The 15,658-nt window shown below is 40.7% G+C and overlaps 1 long non-coding RNA gene across 1 annotated transcript in view; it reads right to left on the bottom strand.

The window, feature by feature from the left end:
• The window catches only part of LOC138853785 (uncharacterized), a 106,612-nt gene extending 91,441 nt beyond the window's left edge, over positions 1-15,171 (bottom strand). Inside the window, exons 1-2 of the long non-coding RNA XR_011392945.1 lie at positions 15,044-15,171; positions 8,797-8,877 (exon numbers count right to left, since the gene is read on the bottom strand). This is a non-coding gene — a long non-coding RNA (uncharacterized lncRNA). The remainder of the gene's footprint in view (positions 1-8,796; positions 8,878-15,043) is intronic.
• Positions 15,172-15,658: the final 487 nt, after the last annotated feature.

Below are 15,658 nucleotides of genomic sequence, written 5' to 3'. Positions count from 1 at the left end.
CCAAGCGTGGTGTCACCTGGCGTGGTGTCACCAAGCGTGGTGTCACCTGGCATGGTGTCACCAAGCGTGGTGTCACCTGGCGTGGTGTCACCAAGCGTGGTGTCACCTGGCGTGGTGTCACCAAGCGTGGTGTCACCTGGCGTGGTGTCACCAAGCGTGGTGTCACCAGGCGTGGTGTCACCAAGCGTGGTGTCACCTGGCGTGGTGTCACCAAGCGTGGTGTCACCTGGCGTGGTGTCACCTGGCGTGGTGTCACCAAGCGTGGTGTCACCTGGCGTGGTGTCACCAAGCGTGGTGTCACCTGGCGTGGTGTCACCTGGTGTGGTGTCACCTGGCGTGGTGTCACCAAGCGTGGTGTCACCTGGCGTGGTGTCACCTGGCGTGGTGTCACCAAGCGTGGTGTCACCTGGCGTGGTGTCACCTGGCGTGGTGTCACCTGGCGTGGTGTCACCTGGCGTGGTGTCACCTGGCGTGGTGTCACCTGGCGTGGTGTCACCTGGCGTGGTGGCGCCAGGCGTGGTGTCACCTGGCGTGGTGTCACCTGGCGTGGTGTCACCTGGCGTGGTGTCACCAAGCGTGGTGTCACCTGGCGTGGTGTCACCAAGCGTGGTGTCACCTGGCGTGGTGTCACCAAGCGTGGTGTCACCTGGCGTGGTGTCACCAAGCGTGGTGTCACCTGGCGTGGTGTCACCAAGCGTGGTGTCACCTGGCGTGGTGTCACCAAGCGTGGTGTCACCTGGCGTGGTGTCACCAAGCGTGGTGTCACCTGGCGTGGTGTCACCAAGCGTGGTGTCACCTGGCGTGGTGTCACCAAGCGTGTTGTCACCTGGTGTGGTGTCACCAAGCGTGTTGTCACCTGGTGTGGTGTCACCAAGCGTGTTGTCACCTGGCGTGGTGTCACCAAGCGTGTTGTCACCTGGTGTGGTGTCACCAAGCGTGTTGTCACCTGGCGTGGTGTCACCAAGCGTGTTGTCACCTGGCGTGGTGTCACCAAGCGTGGTGTCACCTGGTGTGGTGTCACCAAGCGTGTTGTCACCTTGTGTGTCACCAAGCGTGGTGTCACCTGGTGTGGTGTCACCTGGTGTGGTGTCACCAAGCGTGGTGTCACCTGGTGTGGTGTCACCTGGTGTGGTGTCACCATGCGTGGTGTCACCTGGTGTGGTGTCACCAAGCGTGGTGTCACCTGGTGTGGTGTCACCAAGCGTGGTGTCACCTGGTGTGGTGTCACCAAGCGTGGTGTCACCTGGTGTGGTGTCACCAAGCGTGGTGTCACCTGGTGTGGTGTCACCAAGCGTGGTGTCACCTGGTGTGGTGTCACCAAGCGTGGTGTCACCTGGTGTGGTGTCACCAAGCGTGGTGTTACCTGGTGTGGTGTTACCAAGCGTAGTGTCACCTGGTGTGGTGTCAAAGCCTTACAAAAACTAATGATAGTTGGTAACTACCAACACATGCTCGCTACCTAGTTTGCTACCCCTTTCCTCTTCCCATCTTCTTCCCGTCCTCTTCCCATCTTCTTCCCGTCCTCTTCCCGTCCTCTTCCCATCTTCTTCCCGTCCTCTTCCCATCTTCTTCCCGTCCTCTTCCCATCTTCTTCCCGTCCTCTTCCCATCATCTTCCCGTCCTCTTCCCATCTTCTTCCCGTCCTCTCACACATTATATATGTAATGTCGTACAGAATGGGTAAAACTTGTGATTTTGGCTTAAATAGCAACGCTCCTCTTGCAGAAAAAGGCAAGCAAAAATTTGCATATGCAATAATTTCGCAAAAATCATTCTGACCCTAAAGAAAAAAATATGTTTCATTGTGTTTATTAAATTATTCTAAAATTATGTAAAATATATTTAGTTGGATAGGGCTGAATTAAGTTGCGCTTGTTTTAATAAGGTTAGGTACGTTTCCAAAGTTTTTTTGGTATAAAATTATAAGAACATAAGAACATAAGAAAGGAGGAACACTGCAGGAGGCCTGCTGGCCCATACTAGGCAGGTCCTTTACAATTCATCCCACTAACAAAACATTTGCCCAACCCAATTTTCAATGCCACCCAAGAAATAAGCTCTGATGTGAAAGTCCCACTCAAATCCAACCCCTCCCACTCATGTACTTATCCAACCTAGATTTGAAACTACCCAAAGTCCCAGCCTCAATAACCCAACTAGGTAGACTGTTCCACTCATCAACTACCCTATTTCCAAACCAATACTTTCCTATGTCCTTTCTAAATCTAAACTTATCTAATTTAAATCCATTACTGCGCGTTCTCTCTTGGAGAGACATCCTCAAGACCTTATTAATATCCCCTTTATTAATACCTATCTTCCACTTATACACTTCGATCAGGTCTCCCCTCATTCTTCGTCTAACAAGTGAATGTAACTTAAGAGTCTTCAATCTTTCTTCATAAGGAAGATTTCTGATGCTATGTATTAATTTATTCATCCTACGCTGAATGTTTTCTAACGAATTTATGTCCATTTTGTAATACGGAGACCAGAACTGAGCTGCATAATCAAGGTGAGGCCTTACTAATGATGTATAAAGCTGCAGTATGACCTCTGGACTTCTGTTGCTTACACTTCTTGATATAAATCCCAGTAATCTATTTGCCTTATTACGTACGCTTAGGCATTGCTGTCTTGGTTTAAGGTTGCTGCTCACCATAACCCCCAAGTCCTTTTCGCAATCTGTATGGCTAAGTTCTACATCATTTAATTTATAAGTACTAGGGTTATGGGCACTCCCAAGCTTCAGAACCTTGCATTTATCTACATTGAACTGCATCTGCCACTTTTCTGACCAAGAATAGAGTTTGTTTAAATCCTCCTGAAGTTCCCTAACATCTACGTTTGAATCAATTTTCCTACCTATCTTTGTGTCATCGGCGAATTTGCTCATATCACTAGTAATTCCCTCATCAAGATCATTGATATATATTATAAACAACAACGGGCCCAAGACTGATCCCTGTGGAACGCCACTTGTTACAGATCCCCACTCGGATTTAACCCCATTTATGGACACTCTCTGCTTCCTGTCAGTGAGCCATGACTCGATCCACGAGAGCACTTTTCCCCCAATGCCATGAGCTGCCACTTTCTTTAACAGTCTATGGTGCGGAACTCTATCAAAAGCCTTACTAAAATCTAAGTAAATAATATCAAATTCTTTATTGTGGTCAACAGCCTCAAAAGCTTTACTGAAGAAAGTTAATAAATTAGTTAGACAAGACCGGCCTCTTGTGAATCCATGCTGAGTATCATTAATCAAGCTATGCTTATCGAGATGGCTTCTTATAATCTCAGCTATAATTGACTCTAGTAATTTGCCTACAATTGAGGTCAGGCTTATTGGGCGGTAATTTGACGGTAACGACTTGTCCCCTGTTTTAAAAATAGGAGTTACATTAGCCATCTTCCACATATCAGACACTACACCTGTTTGAAGAGATAAATTAAAAATATTAGTTAATGGTTCACAGAGTTCCATTATTTACATTAACATAAATGAAAAAAATATATCTTTAAACGTATAAGAGAAAAATCATGAAAGGGACTGAGTTTTAAATGAGTTCTTGCTAAGTGACCAGTTATACCTATTCGGCACGACATATATATATATATATATATATATATATATATATATATATATATATAATATATAGATATATATATATATATACATACACGCAAAACAACCACTGTGAAAGAGTAGTGAAATTCCAAGCGCTTTCGTGACTACTCACATTGTCAAGGAACTATGAAAGTAATACATCAAAGGAAGGCAATTAAAGGGCTTAGACCACACCTCACAGTCAACTCCCACAACAAAAACACCTGACGCGGGACAATACCGGAGTCATAAGAAAAAAGGAACACTGCAGTAGGTCCGCTGGTCCAACTAGACAGGTCCTCACGACATCCCACCAACAAATCATTCTACCCAAGAAATAAGGTTCGTTATTTGTCCAATGTATTATTAAACTATAATCAAATTTTATTAATTATAAATGAATCTAATTTATACAAACCTAAGGAAATATTCATATTTTCAAAACTGCTTTTTATGAAACAAGATTCTATTATATTTCTGTCAACCATGGACTTGATACAACTTTCTCAGCTTTTTAAAAATCAATTGGATGGTTAAAGTCTCTCACCTGAATAAATAGAGCATTGGAATCTTGTCAAGTTCTAATGCTATATTTATGTTGTTTTAATCTAAGTTCGAGACTTTTACCAGTTTGACCGTAATAAACTTTATCGCAAATTTTACAAGGAATCTTACAGACACATCCGTCAGCATTTTGGGGGGAATTCTTTGTCAAAAGTTTTTTTTACTGTATCAAGACTTTTAAATACAACTTTAATATTAAAAGTCTTAAGAAGAGAAGGCATATCAACCAAGTTTTCATGGTAAGGGAGAACCAACATATTTTTAGTTGAATAAGGTTGGTTGTCCCTTTTTGGGTTGTAAAAAGTATTTCTAGCAATTTTAAATGATATATCAATTACATTTCTCGGGTATTTCAGATCATTGGCTATTTCATAAATTTTGGATATTTCTTCATCAATGAACTCTGGACTACAAATACGTAAAGCTCTCAAAAACATTGATGAGAAAACAAACAGTTTAACTTTATCCCAAAAAGGGACAACCAGCCTTATTCAACTAAAAATATGTTGGTTCTCCCTTACCATGAAAACTTGATTGATATGCCTTCTCTTCTTAAGACTTTTAATATTAAAGTTGTATTTAAAAGTCTTGATACAGTAAAAAAAACTTTTGATAAAGAATTCCCCCCAAAATGCTGACTGATGTGTCTAAGATTCCTTGTAAAATTTGCGATAAAGTTTATTACGGTCAAACTGGTAAAAGTCTCGAACTTAGAATAAAACAACATAAATATAGCATTAGAACTGGACAAGATTCCAATGCTCTATTCATGTGAGAGACTTTAACCATCCAATTGATTTTCAAAAAGTTGAGAAAGTTGTATCAAGCAAGTCCATGGTTGACAGAAATATAATTGAATCTTGTTTCATAAAAAGGAGTTTTGAAAATAATATGAATATTTCCTTAGGTTTGTATAAATTAGATTCATTTATAATTAATAAAATTTGGTTAGATTTTAATAATACATTGGACAAATAATAAACCTTATTTCTGATGGTGGGATGTCGTGAGGACCTGTCTAGTTGGACCAGCGGACCTACTGCAGTGTTCCTTTTTTCTTATGACTCCGGTATTGTCCCGCGTCAGGTGTTTCTTTGTTGTGGGAGTTGACTGTGAGGTGTGGTCTAAGCCCTTTAATTGCCTTCCTTTGATGTATTACTTTCATAGTTCCTTGACAATGTGAGTAGTTAGGTAAGACACATATGCAACAGTTAGGTATCTTTATTTCGAAACGTTTCGCCTACACAGTAGGCTTCTTCAGTCGAGTACAGAAAAGTTGATAGAAGCAGAAGAGACTTGAAGACGATGTAATCAGTCCACCACCCTTAAAGTTTTGAGGTGGTCAGTCCCTCAGTCTGGAGAAGAGCATTGTTCCAAAGTCTGAAACAATATGGAGTTGAAGTGACAGGATGGAGCCTTATATAGCGCCAGGAGGTGAGACGTAGGTCACAGGTAGAACGCAGATGTTGGAAGGTCAGGTCCCTCTCAAATCCAGCCGTTCTCACTAGAAGAGGTTGTCGAATTAGATTTCAGGTCTATACCAAGATACCCTTGTGTTGCAGTGTCTGACAGATTGAACTCCATATTGTTTCAGACTTTGGAACAATGCTCTTCTCCAGACTGAGGGACTGACCACCTCAAAACTTTAAGGGTGATGGACTGATTACATCGTCTTCAAGTATCTTCTGCTTCTATCAACTTTTTTGTACTCGACTGAAGAAGCCTACTGTGTAGGCGAAACGTTTCGAAATAAAGATACCTAACTGTTGCATATGTGTCTTACCTAACAACCTGTCGGTATTTTATACCACTTTAATGTTCAATGTGAGTAGTCACGAAAGCGCTTGGAATTTCACTACTCTTTCACAGTGGTTGTTTTGCATATTTTAAAATCACCTGTTTACTGTGATCTTATTGCATATATATATATATATATATATATATATATATATATATATATATATATATATATATATATATATATATATATGATTGGAGTAGAGGTGTGGAATAAGATGGCTGTCATAAAAGAAGGGGTGTGGATATTTAGCTGGACGGTAAAAGGGTTTCCATGTGAGTGCTGGCGAGTGCGCATCAATTCTATATAGCAAATGTGTTTTCCTTGCTGAGCGGTGATGAAGGAAGCAGTCAGAGAAGCTGCAGCTATACACTCCCGTCCAACACGGGCTTCACGCAATGCATGGTCGAAAAGGAGAAAGGATTCATCATTGGAAAGAAAATTGTTGCGAGAGATGAGAAGCTGACTATCCATTGTCTTAGGAATGCGCCGTTGACAAATCAACATTAAAACCTACTGTAGCTTTACTGAACTTTTTAAATTTCCTGTTTTAAAGTTCAATTGCTAAACATTATTTTAAGCTTTCAATACAATGCGCATTATCTTGCGATACCCATGTGGGATGCATCTTGTTTTGATTACTGCTACACACGTGTTTGTTGTCTAGTTGGTCTTGCATTCACCCTCGCATCCCACATCTTTTACCCACATCTTTCATCCGGCATCTTTCACCTCATGCATCCCACATGGGTATCGTATGATACCCATGTGGGATGCATGGGATGAAGGTAAATCGGTTAATTAAAACGGAATACCTACAAAAATTAAGTCGCTAATTTAGGAATGTCTTAAGACGACTAGTCGTGTAGTACTTAAGGAACCCAGTCTCTCTCGTACTTGAAAAGTTGCTTTTACCTCAACAAGACATGACAAAAAGGTGACAATGTGGTCGTGCCCATGCACCACACATTACCGCAGTCTGACCTCTCTCACATTTACCTGATCTCTCACCATAAGCCTCGCTGCAGTAACCTCTGCAAACTTTTGTGATCAAATATTTCCTTAGCTACGTATATATCTCATCACAGCTTCATCTAATACCTCAGCACAAGCAAAAGTAATGGTAAAGAATGCAGCACAAATATCTAATTCATTTCAATATATAAGTAAGATACATCAACATGTAAAGTTGGTAACCCATCAGAAACACCATTTTCCAGTTGTTTCACATGGAAACGATTTGTTTAATAAAACTGGGAAATTCTAAGTCGCATAATCCAAAGTCATCGCGGAGTTATCTTAAAGAACAACGCACCAGCACTAAAAATTTGAAGTAAACCAGAAGATGCATTCTGCAGATATCACACAGAATCCAACAAATTCCAAGTTTATTACCCATGGTAATTAATTGGCAAATTTGGAGTTACACAAGCTAAATATAAATTTGCTCATAATTTTTAAATATCCTTCAGAACATGTATGTATACCTACGTTAGAGAAAAAAATATACTGATTATCCTCTACACCAGAAATAATCTCGACCTTCATCCACATAGGACGTCTCAATGCTTAAAGTTTGATCAGCGGAGTCGATCAGCGAAGGCTTTTTTTTTTCTCAAGTTCTCACATGGAAAGGAAAATCGGGAAAGTTCAATGTAACATAGACCAGAGTGCACCTACACATGACAGTTGGTCCATGAATGTTCTAGTTGTAATTCAGTAACATTCAGTAACATTCAAAATTTAAAATTGAATGGTGCGTTGTAAAGTCATGAACGACACAGAGAATGAATACAGTACTCAAGTATATATGAAGAGTCGGAAACAAAGCTATTCAAAAATGTATTAAGGGATCATTAAACTCATGAATATTTACATCATAAAAATGCAAATACTCAATATTTATCAATCTTCTTTATTCACTTATAATCTAGTTTAATTTCTTTACAGTCCAATAGGAAAACTTTTGATTGTTACTATGAAAGTTTGAAGACGATTGGAAGAGGTATTCTCCAGTTATTGCTCGGAATACAATAATTCCAAGTTTATTATACAAGAAATTTCATTGTACACAGCACAGACTTATGGGGTATCATCCGATCAATAAAATATATCGGCAATTAAAGTTTGAAGCCGTTAAGAAGAAGCATACTCAAGTTATTTAATGGAAAAAAATACCATTTTAAAAATAGCATTGGTAAGTTGCACCTGTCCTTTCTTGTAATTATTCTAACCTTCTAAATAGTTTGAAGCCGATCTGATGAAGCTTTCACAAGTTATTGAACGGAAACCAAAATTAGGAATAGTCTAAATAACTAAGACGAGGAGTTATCTTCACTAGTTACAGCCACTATTCGTGCACAGTAACCCAAGGAAACAGTGTAACTCATTCCTAAACACCAAACTGGTGCACTTAGCTTCACCACGACTGGTGATAATGGTCTGTGTAAAAATACAAAGCGAAAGCAGGATAATGGTGCCCTAATGATCTGGAGTGTGTCAAGGGCCTTGCTTACCCCTTTCCCCTGGAAAATTACCAACACACAATAACACAAGTGTTGTGGAAGACCAAAAATGTTCAAACTGAAGTAAAATGAACATACCTGGAGAGCAGCAAATACCTGGCACTCGATCAGCTGTAAAATTACACAGACCTGCAATGAAAGGATTTTATTTTATATTAATATCACGTCTTATTCATTTCCAGCATTTCATGTCTACTACATCTTCATAAACAGCTATCAAATAGTGGCATTTAATTAAATAACATCCAGCTTTACTGAGAGTTTCTCCTGACGAGAGAGATATAGCGGTCAATGTTCACCTTGTGCTGAAGAATGGTGAAGCCAGAGCGTCGCCTCGTCCATCACCTGCTGCCAGCGACACTGACCACGCATTACCATGCCTGCAAAAGTATATTCCACTCTTGTTATGCTGTTATATTCACAACACTAAATGATGGTATTAATTTTTTGAAAGAGTACACAGGTAAGCCAGCGGATGACCTAAGTTATATGATCAAAAGCTCCAGTGACGGGACATGAGATGACTAAAATCAGAATCAGAACACACATAAGAACACAAGAACAAAGGAACACTACAGCAGGCTATCTTGCCCATGCTAGGCAGGTCTAACTCACATCCACTCATGAACCCCACAGAGATTTTATAGCGAAAAGTTTCCTCAGTGTCTTACACTGTGTATATTACTGTAACCCACGAACGAGTGGTATTGATCAATAACAACGCTGCGCTAGCCAAGGATTCGAAGCAATGTTGTACTGGCCCTCCATTGTGACCGAATGTCTTTATATTTAATGTCATTGATGTAGTTGGCGAACAAGGGTCCCAACACCGATTCATGTGGCACACCACTTGTAATAGATTCTCATTCAGATTCCTCTCCATTACATAAACACACAGTTGCTTATAGGTTAGCCATGCCGCTACCCAGGGGATAATTTCTTCTATTCCTTGTGCAGCTATCTTCTTAATTAATCTCCTGTGTGTGAAACTTTATAAAAGGTCTTACTGAAGTTACAAATTTACTTGACTAAAGTTAAGTAAATTTGTAAAGTTAAGTAAATTCGTAACGCAACATCGTCCATTTTAAAACTGAACTGAGAAACCATACCCCGGCCGGGATTGAACCTGCGGTCAGTCTCAAAACTCCAGACCGTCGCGTTAGCCACTAGACCAGCTAGCCACAATAAGATTCGTCCAACTAGGTATATTTCTACACCATAGGAAGGTTAGCATAGGCACCACTGTGACCACAAATGCAATCGTGTTTGCAATCGTGTCATTACGATTTCGTGAGTCATGTTGACGGCAGTGACGGGACTTGAGCTAGAGTTCGTCACGGCCACGCTAGCTGGAGATTCGTCTGTAAAAACTTGCATTTGTGGTCACAGTGGTGCCTGTGCTAACCTTCCTATGGTGTAGAAATATACCTAGTTGGATGAATCTTATTGTGGCTAGCTGGTCTAGTGGCTAACGCGACGGTCTGGAGTTCTGAGACTCTCTGACCGCGGGTTCAATCCCGGCCGGGGTATGGTTTGTTTGCAATCGTGTCATTACGATTTCGTGAGTCAACTGAGCTGAGATTTGTTGATCAAATTATATTTTACAAGGTGGAGTCTAATTGAACAGCAATTTCAGATTCCATCAACTTTCCCACAACCGAGGTTAGATCGAATTGTCTACTAACTGAAGCTAAGTATCTGTTTCCCGCTTTGTAAATTTCCCATTTATCCTGTACAATACCTGTTTTGTAGTGATCTGTTGAAGAGACTAATTAAAAGTTTGATAAGTTACTAATTGCGTTTCTTTAGAACCTTTGTAAGCAACTCATCAGTCTGGTGACTTGTTTGACTTGCACTTATCCAGCTGTCTGATGACCTTGTCTCTAGCGAGTTCGGTTCTGTATATATTTTTTTTCGTTTTGACCGGCATAGTAATTAATATGATTTCGTATGTATTCTCTTGTGAAGAGAAAGACAATAAGTGTTAAAAATAGTACACATTTCTTTGTTAACAGTTTACTAATTTGAGTTACATTTAAGTGGGCATATCTCTTCACTATTCTTATTCCTATATACCTGAAAGAAATAATTTGGATTGGTTTTCGACTTCTTCACAACCTTAATTTTATAGTCTCTCTTGACTTTACTTGTTCCATTTTTTTTACTTCCCTCTAAAATTTAAATTATTATACACTAAGGAGACTCCTCGCCTCTTTTTGATTGGCCTGCAATTGACTTTTCACAAACGAGGTGTTTAAGTCTATTGTTAATCCACTTAGGATCATTCATGTTTGATCTAAATTCTCTGCTGGGATGTGCATCGTAAACTGTCACATTAGCAACCATCACCACCACCAGTCCAGTCTCGCTCACGATAATCTCTTAGTCAGGTTACCTCAATCTAAACTTTTCAAGGAGTCCTTTATCCCATATAATCTGCAGTGCAAAAAGTGGGGGCCTTTAACTTTTCAATCACTATGATATATTGAAACTAAGTGATTTGTGATTGCTTTCTCCAAGCTCTTTATTAACTTCAAGATTATCTATCAGATAATCCTTGTTTACCTGAACCAAATCTAGCAGATTATTTCCTATAGTTTTTGATAAAAGCTGTTTTAAAAATCAGTCGTGGACCATTTCAAGAGAGTCGCTATACTCTAAAGTATCTTAAATTGCACCAGTCGATTTGCCTAAAGGTAAAATTTCCCATTAAAACTATATTTTTGTTTTAGATGCTTGTGCAGTTTAAGTGCACAGAAGTTTATGATGGTAACTATCTAGGTTTGGAGTCCGTAGATCACACTTAAGATTAGTTTTTTTTTTTTTCATGTCGTTAGAGAAACTACAGCCAGATGAAATTCCAAGAGTATTCATAGAGGAGACAGAAGGGACTCCAGAAAGAGGGAGAGGTGGGGTACACCAAGTGTTGGACACAATACATACAACCAAGAAAGAAGTGAAGAGGCTGGTAAGCGAGCTATACACCTCAAAGGCGATGGAGTCGGATAACATCTCTCCATGGGTCCTGAGAGAGGGTACAGAGTCGCTATGTGTACAAGAAGCACTAAACTATAGACCAGTGTCACTGACATGTATAGAAAGCTAAGTTATGGAGATGATCAGGAGAAGAGTGGTGGATCAGGGAATACCTGTCAGGAAGACAGCAGCGAGTCATGGTACAAGCTGAGGTGTCAGAGTGGGCGCCTGTGACGAGTGGGGTTCCACAGGGGTCAGTCCTAGGACCGGTGCTGTTTCTGGTATTTGTGAGCATGACTGAAGGAATAGACTCCAAAGTGTCCCTGTTTGCAGATGTGAAGTTGATGAGAAGAATTTAGTCTGACGAGGACCAGGCAGAACTACGAAGGGATCTGGACAGGCTACAGGCCTGGTCCACCAATTGGCTCCTGGCGTTCAACCCTGCCAAGTGCAAAGTCATGAAGATTGTGGAAGGGCAAAGAAGATCGCAGACTGAGTACAGTCTAGGCGGCCAGAAACTACAAACCTCACTCAAGGAAAAAAGAGCTTGGGGTGAGTATATCACCAGATATCTCCTGAGGCGCACATCAACCAAATAACTGCTGCAGCATATGGGCGCCTAGCAACCCTAAGAACAGCATTCCGCCATCTTAAGGAATCGTTCAGGACCCTGTACACTGTGTACGTTAGGCCCATATTGGTGTATGCGGCACAAGTTTGGAACCCACATCTAGCCAAGCACGTAAAGAAACTAGAGAAAGTGCAAAGGTTTGCAACAAAACTAGTCCCAGAGCTAAAGGGTATATCCTACGAGGAGAGGTTAAGGGAAATCGGCCTGACGACACTGGAGGGCAAGAGATATGGAGGGGACATGATAACGACATATAAAATACTGAGAGGAATCGACAAGGTGGACAGAGACAGAATGTTCCAGAGATGGGACACAGCAACAAGGGGACACAGTTGGAAGTTGAAGACTCAGATGAATTACAGAGATATTAGGAAGTATTTCTTCAGTCACATAGTCAGGAAGTGGGATAGTTTGGGAAGCGATGTAGTGAAGGCAGGATCCATTCATAGCTTTAAGAAGAGGTATGATAAAGTTCATGGTTTATGGAGACCCAGCAGCGGCTCGTGAAGAGGCGGGGCCAGGAGCTGTGAACCGACCCCTGCAACCACAACTAGGTAAGTACAACTAGGCGAGTACACACACAAAGGGATGAAGGGAGGGGGTAAATAAAGTTTTGAGTGTTTGAGACTTGAGAATCCAGCAAGCTTGTGTTACATCAGGATGGCATTCATGACCTTACGTGCTGCTGGAGTGCTAGCAAGACAACATTTATGAAAATATTCAGAGGAAACCGATTAACTGGAAGGGAGTTATGGAGATGAGAAACACATTGCTTACTTTCCAAAGGAGTGGGGACGTTTTTTTTTTTTTTTTTTTTTTTTTTTTTTTTATTCGCCGGTATTCTCCCGGCCCGGGTCTTTTCCAAGTAGTGGTGACCCGGCCTTGGCTCCCTATCTGGGGAGTGTCTCGAGACTTAAGTCTCCCATGGGAGGAGGTACAAGTACCCCCTCATCTTTGGGACAAACTGTCCCCAGGCCTAGCCACATTCCCCGCCCTCACGGGGCTCGTAGGGAGAAGCTAGGCCTCTGGTCTGCCATCTGCCCCGCCCCAAAGGGGCTCGTGGGGATGGCAGTCTTGTGAGCTGCAGGTGGTAGCAAGCTCAGGCCTTGATAGTGGGGACGTTATTGTGGTGGTGGTGGGACAGTGACTGTACTGCACACTTGTGACAAGACAGCTATAAGTCTTAATTATGATCACTGTGTTGTCTTATTTTATAGGTTATCCTACCTAGGTGGAAGAAGATCCGTTAGGGTCAAAGCGTCCACGAATACGAGGTAATCAATTTTAACTCGTGAAAAGTAGTTTTATTTCCTAGGATTAAGATCACCTTCCTGACATTAAAGAGTAAATAGTCGATCATGAACTTTTAAATTACACGCCAACATTTTATTTTGCTAAATTAAACATTTATTGCTTTAACAAAGATTAACATCGTCTAACCAAGTCACAATCAGTGCTATTATAATTTATTGAAGAGAAATCAATGCTATTTAACGAGATATCATTATTCCTAATTACTGCGAGGTAATTATGACTGATGAAAGTAATGGTAGAGCAGTTGATTATAAACGTGTTTCTGAAACAGCTGTAACATTATTGTGTTCGACATTCATTGTTTAAAAGGTTCACACATCAAAACTGGCTTGGTGACTCATCAGGGTTAAAGCTAATCAACTACACGAAGAACATGTAGGTATAATAGGATTCGTGTTAGAATCTCTTGAAATAATGCTGTCTTTATTCTGTATAACAGTGTCATAGATATTAGGGCGGCCTCCATGCACTTGCATCTCCGTCTCTTTCTTGGATAACCAAGCGGATATCCTTCCATTTCCCAACATAGTAGTGTTCCGATGCTGCATGTAAGTGTTCAGGCTGTTACATCTGCCTCCTCAAATGCTACTTCAGAAGTATTTCGATGGAACTTCATGTTTCTCCAAATATTCTTTAATTTTTTTTTTTTGCATCCGCAGGAAATACTGTAAACACCTTCGTGGACTATCTTGCATCCAGGAATAACTCACACAAGTGTTTACAACATTAATGTTGTGTTTACAACATTTCTAGCTGGAGATTCAAAAAGTTTACAACGGAGAAACATTCTTCACACATGAAAAGGGCACAAACATATGAAAGCAATCTTTATCTATATCAACACTTACTCCAAGATTCTAGCTTCACAACTATTACTTAAAACATGTTAAATACTACTATTCCTATCCCTCCATCTCCTCTATGTATACTCAATGTGTCAATGTAAATTATGTAATTGCTCGACAAATCCCCTGGTTAGTAAAACATCCCTTAATATTTCTTTAGGCATCATTGTTCGTTTAGCTATTATGTAACCTGCAAACTCCCAGCATATATACTCTACACAGAGAAATATACCTCTCGGTGTAAATGTCATTAGCCTCAGGCTTGAATCATCCTGAATGTTCAGACACAATGACTAAGTTTAGCTCAAGTTTGAGTTCTGCCTTGACTGACGTATTCCTAGAATAAAGCTTGTTCAACATATGTGACATATACACTGAACAGTGAGGGCTGAAAGCTGCTCCCCTTCCTCTATATCAAGTGAAAAAATCACATATACTACAAAGACAATTGTTTTATATAATACCATTAACGATTTGAATCTTTTTTTTCACAGCCTTTGGCTAAACTTAATTAAAAACTAAACCAAACAAATACTTATCGTAAAATTTTTGGTAATTTTTACAATTGCTATTTATTTCTAATTTCACTTGGATATGCTAAATGCAAGATACTTGTATTGTGTAAAATTATGAGATTATTATTATTATCAAGAAGAAGAATCACTAAACTAGTATGGCTTAGACAGCGCTGCTACAGTTACCTATATTTTTAAATTCATTAAAATATCAAGTTTTTTCTCTAAGTAAATGATTTTCTGGATCTAATCTGTATTTTCTTACCATTTCGTTCTTCTCAGAAGCTGCTGCGGCACTATTCATAACAAAAACTTAACAGAACACTGATAACGGAACTCTTTACGGAATACTGTTAAAGGAACGCTGAATGCTGTTTACTCCACAGCTTTCTCAATACTCCAGAGAGCCAGTGCACAAACACGCCTGAGTGAGTACAAGGATGAAACAGCGTGGGTCTCAACTGCTGTGTGAAGCCACTCAGTGAAGCATGTCAGTGAAGCTGCTAAGTGAACACGGCCAGTGAAGCTGCTAAGTGAACGCGGCCAGTGAAGCATGTCAGTGAAGCATGTCTAGCTAGTGAACACGGCATGTCAGTGAAGCTGCAGTAAGCTGAAGCGCGGCCAGTGAAGCATGTCAGTGAAGCTGCTAAGTGAACGCGGCCAGTGAAGCATGTCAGTGAAGCTATGTGAACACGGCCAGTGAAGCATGTCAGTGAAGCTGCTAAGTGAACACAGCCAGTGAAGCTGCTAAGTGAACGCGGCCAGTGAAGCATGTCATTGAAGCTGATGAGTGAACGTAATCGACACTCTTGCTTGTGGCTTCATTCGTCTGTTTCTGTGAGAGAACCATCACTCACTTTTCTTTTGTCTAAGCTGATGG

This window comes from Cherax quadricarinatus, chromosome 40 (genome assembly GCF_038502225.1).
Source record: "Cherax quadricarinatus isolate ZL_2023a chromosome 40, ASM3850222v1, whole genome shotgun sequence".
NCBI lineage: Eukaryota > Metazoa > Arthropoda > Malacostraca > Decapoda > Parastacidae > Cherax > Cherax quadricarinatus.
The sequence above is the reverse complement of the archived record's forward strand: the minus strand, read 5'-3'. Positions and strand labels throughout refer to the sequence as shown.